This window comes from Gossypium arboreum, chromosome 7 (genome assembly GCF_025698485.1).
Source record: "Gossypium arboreum isolate Shixiya-1 chromosome 7, ASM2569848v2, whole genome shotgun sequence".
Classification (NCBI taxonomy): domain Eukaryota; kingdom Viridiplantae; phylum Streptophyta; class Magnoliopsida; order Malvales; family Malvaceae; genus Gossypium; species Gossypium arboreum.
Window position 1 is genome coordinate 89,416,084 of NC_069076.1, and position 5,267 is coordinate 89,421,350.

The 5,267-nt window shown below is 37.9% G+C and overlaps 1 non-coding gene across 1 annotated transcript; it reads right to left on the reverse strand.

The window, feature by feature from the left end:
- Positions 1-528: 528 nt before the first annotated feature.
- Positions 529-635, reverse strand: LOC128296204 (small nucleolar RNA R71). Its single transcript, XR_008286753.1, has one exon. It is a non-coding gene; the product is annotated as a small nucleolar RNA R71 (small nucleolar RNA).
- Positions 636-5,267: the final 4,632 nt, after the last annotated feature.

Below are 5,267 nucleotides of genomic sequence, written 5' to 3' on the forward strand. Positions count from 1 at the left end.
ATCGATCGAATAGTTGGCAGAAACTAGAGAGACATAAGGCAAAGCTTAAGATACACAGAGAACGAGCAAGAGGACGATACTTTAACCACAATCGAGGAGATGGCTGAAAACCAAGAAAATTCGCTACCTCCTGCAATTGCTGTTAATCAAAATCCTGCTTCGCGCACTATGTATGATTATGCTAAACCTAATTTAACAGGAACTGAGTCAAGTATAGTTAGACCTGCTATTGCTGCAAATAATTTTGAACTAAAACCTAACACAATTCAAATGATACATCAGTTTGTTCAATTTGATGGTTTGCAGGACGAAGATCCCAACGCTCACTTGGCAAATTTCCTAGAATTTTGCGATACATTTAAAATCAATGGCGTTTCTGATGATGCTATCCATCTTCGATTGTTTTCCTTTTCTTTAAGGAATAAGGCCAAACAGTGGTTGAACTCATTACCACGAGGGTCAATCACTACTTGGGAACAAATGACCGAAAAATTTTTATTAAAATATTTTCCACCAACTAAAACAGCCAAATTACGTAATGATATCTCTTCTTTTGTGCAGATGGATTTAGAAACACTCTACGATGCATAGGAGAGATACAAGAACCTTTTGAGAAGGTGCCCTCACCATGGGTTACCGCTTTGGCTACAGGTTCAAACGTTCCATAATGGCTTGAATCCTTTGACTCGGCAGATGATTGATGCAGCCGTTGGAGGAACTATCAATAATAAAACACTTGAGGTGGCTTACGAATTTATTGAGGAGATGTCACTGAATAACTATCAGTGGCAAGTTACGAGAACAAAGCCGACAAAAGTAGCCGGTGTTTTTAACGTCGATTCGGTTACTATGCTGTCAAACCAGGTAGAACTTCTAAATAAAAAGATTGATGCTTTACTTGGTTCTACTCAGTTACATCCATTGATGGGGCACGATTCGAATGGAGGAGGAGTGTGCACAAAATATCAACCCTTCAACCCTAGCATCAAGGAGGAACAAGTTCAATATATGGGTAACAATAACTCTAGATCCCAAAATAACCCATATAGTAACACTTATAATGCAGGTTGGAGGAACCACCCAAATTTCTCCTGGTGTGGTCAAGGGAATCAAAGGCCATAGAATCCTCTGGGTTTTCAACAACCACCCTATCAACAGGAAAAAAAACCGAACTTTGAAGAGATGCTATCTAAATTTATCTCAATGTCAGAAACTCATTTCTAGAATACCGAGACAACATTTAAAAATCAACAAGCGTCGATCCAAGGGCTCGAAACTCAAATAGGCCAGCTGTCCAAACTAATCTTTGAACGACCATAAGGTAGCTTGCCAAGTAATACTGAACCCAACCCAAGGGAACAACTCAACGCAATTAATGTTCAAGATGAGGAATGATTCGTTGAGCCTGAGCCAGAATCAAGGCAAGAAACTGTGGTGAGCAGAGGTCAAGGTAAGGTAATTCATAATAAAAATAAATCAATGAATGTCAAATATAAGCCTCGAGTGCCATACCCTAATACGACAGGAAAGATCGCTCCGATGAACAATTTGGTAAATTCCTTAAACTCTTAAAAAAATTACACATTAACTTACCGTTTATTGAAGCACTATCACAGATGCCAAAAGTAATGAAATTTTTAAAGAAGCTTTTAGCAAATAAGCGGAAGTTGGACGAGGCGTCGCATGTGGAGCTAAACGCAGTGTGCTCAGCTATTCTGCAGAATAAGCTACCCAACAAATTAAAAGATCCAGGGAGTTTTACAATTCCTTGCTTAATTGGTAGTTTAGATGTTAACAATGCATTAGCTGATTTAGGGGCCAGTATTAACGTCATGCCCTACAAAATGTTCAAAAAATTAGGTCTTGGGAAACCCAAACAGACTAGGATGAGCATTCAATTAGCAGATAAAACTATAAGATTTCCTAGGGGTATTATTGAAGATATGCTAGTTAAAATCGATAAATTTATATTTCTCGTTGACTTCATTGTTCTAGACATAGAGGAGGATAGCAACACTCCTTTAATTTTAGGAAGGCCCTTTTTAGCAACTACTAAAACGATTATTGATGTTGGCACAGGTGAGTTCACACTTCGAGTGGGAGACGAGTTTGAAGGTGATTGTCTAAACTATTCTACTAAAACTGACAATATGGTGCAACCTACTTTGCAGGAAATGAGTTTGAAGGAAGTACATGAGCCATTTTCAAGAAATAGTAGAGGCCCTATTCATGAAGAACGAAAGCTACGAATTGATGAGCTAGATGAATGGCAGACACATAAACCGAGAACACACGATAAACCAAAACTATGCCAGAACGAGCTCAATACCTTTCCAAATCAACTTAAGGTTGGAGATAAAGTTTTATTAGATGCCGTAGATCCTCACATTGTCACTACCAAACCGAATGAAGAAGTCCCTCTTACGGTACTTAGCATTTTCCCATTCAGTATAGTCGAGGTAAGTCATCGCAAGTTCGGCACTTTTAAGGTAAACAATACCCATCAAAAACCTTATTTTGATAAAATTGATAGCAAGAATGAGGAGTATAAACTCCTCGAACCACCATGACCATTCAATTGAAAGGTAAGTCGAGCTTACACTATAAATAAGCACTTCTCGGGAGGTAACCCGAGCACTAACTGTATTAACTTCTTTAAATTTTAGTGTTTAATATCTAAGTTACTAACGGGGCTCTTGAATACAGGTTTCCCACATAGACACGGCCAGGCACACGGGCGTGCCTCAGGCCTTGTGGAAACAGGGCAAAGATTTTCCCCAGCACGGGCTACGATAAATCGCGACGGCCGTGCGATATGGCCGTGGGCGAACCTGCCAAAACAACACGGGCGTGTGACACGCTCGTGCCTTGAAACCGTGGCCACACCTGTCAATTTAACACGGGCGTGCGCCTTCATACACGGGCGTGGGAGAACCGAACGGAGAGTGACACGGCCGTGCAATATGGCTGTGTACACCAATGCGCCTAATTTCAAAAAATATGAAATGCACGGGTTGAGCTTAGAGCATACGGGCGTGCCCCACACCGTGTGCCCCAATTTCTCTATAAACAGCTATTATTTATTTTATTTTTATCTCTATATGTTGAAATTATTTTTTATTTTATTTCCTTTTAATACTATTTCATCCTGAGTTTTTACAATTCTTATTCTTCGACTATTTCATTACGAGTAAGCATGCTTTAGTATACCTCTTAAAGAATTCCTGATTTGCTCACAGTCAGAAAGAGCTCCAAAGCTCACTATTACTTAGGAGTTCAAAACTCCATTGGGAAAGGTTCTCCATGACTGCCATATCCTGGTCGACCACGACCATAACCAACTTCAGATATAATATTCTTTTGGCACAGGACTTATGGACTAATGAACTTCTACCACCACCGGAGTATCCTCCTCCACCCCTAAGCCGATTATTCTCCAAACCTTCAGTTTAAGGAAATTCATTCATCACTCAGGAAGTTTCACTTCTCTCCCTATCTGATTTTTATATTTTTTCTATATATCTATCTTTGTACATTGAGAGCAATGTACATCTTAAGTGTGGGGGGTATTCATTTCACTATCAGAAAAATCCCTGAATGATTGTTTTGTTCACTTAAAAAGCTCTCATATCATGTTTAGGATAAATTTTGATTGATTTATGATTTTGATTGATATTTCTTAAATTAAAACATAGGCATTTATGCATTGATTGTTTAAACTTTAAGAAAGTTGAGGTGTTATTTTGAAGTGAAATTCACAAAGATTAAACATAAAAAAGCCATAATTTTTGTGAGATCTTGAGCCTTTAGAGCATCTATTATTTCTTTCATGCTCACTTTCATTATGAGTCCGTCAGAATTGAATTGTTATTGTAGAACTTGCTTGATTATGCATGTCAAGACCACACCATTTGATTTGATATGTCAAGATGATAAAGGCACTTAGGATTACCCCACTCATGCCATGAAAAGTCTATGTTCACATTTAACCCTTAGTGAACCCTCTTGAGCCTAACAACCCATTCATTGATTTACCCTTAATATTAACCCATAACTCATTATTGTTGAAATCCCCTAAATTAATTTGATCCCTATTTTTGTCGAGATTTGAATTGAAATAGTTGCTCAGCTATGTCTTATTCTTAATAGTTAGTCTATGTTATTTGACTTGTTCTTAAAAAAGAAAAAGAAAAAGAAAAGAGGTGTATATACATTAATAGTAATCTTTTGTTTTTGAGCTTAAGTATGTTTATTCCATGTTCTGAGAAGAAGTTCTGTTGTACATAAGTGATGATTAAATCTTTTTCTAGTTAAGTAATTTTTCAATTCAATCTCGATTCTAACCTTTTCTTTCAGCTTGTGACCACACCCTCTAACCAAAGCCACATTACAACCCTCTAAAGACCTTTTGATTGATGTTTCATCTCAATTTATAGTGGTGGAGAATTGATTTTCATGCAAGCCTATAGTAGTGATTTTTCATTATTGACTATTGAATGCTTCATTCGTTGTCCTTAAATACCTCAAGTGATTTGAGTGAATCTTTAGTAAAGATGTGAAACTCTGTGATATTTTGAATCAAAGGTAATTACTTAGATGAGGGAAGACACCTATGTTTTCATGATAAAATACTCAACTTGGAATGTTTGAAACTTTGATGTTCTTTCAGTTGAATTTTCAATTGTATGATTACCTATGGATTATTGTGAGATATTTTCGATAGAGATTTTAAGTTGAGAAGAATTTATTTTGATTATGAGTTGAGAATTTTGCTTGAGGACAAGCAAATGCTTAAGTGTGGGGGTATTTGATAAGCCGTAATTTATACATATTTTTATCCCATGCTTAGCACATTTTATGGATGATTTTTCCTTAAAATTGGTGAATTCGATGCTCTTAATGCCTGAATTTCATGTTTTATACTTAGGTGAGCATAGGAGAGTGCAAGGAACGAGAAACTAGCCAAAAAGGAGAAAATGGGCCAACATACAAAATCAACACGGCCTGGACCTCCTCACACGGGCAGACCACACGGCCCTGTCAATTCGGAAGAATCAAAGCACGACTCACATGGGTGGACCACACGCCCATGCCTATTTAACAGGCTTGACCACGGCCTGATGTAATCCCACACGGGCGTGTCCTTACCGAGCCCAAGTTTAGTCTAATTCGAAAAAGGCCAATTTTGAGGGTTCTTAGGCATTCCAAAGCCTATAAATACACCCTAGAAGAGGAGGAAAAGAGGACACAGAGAAAAGGAGGCAGGA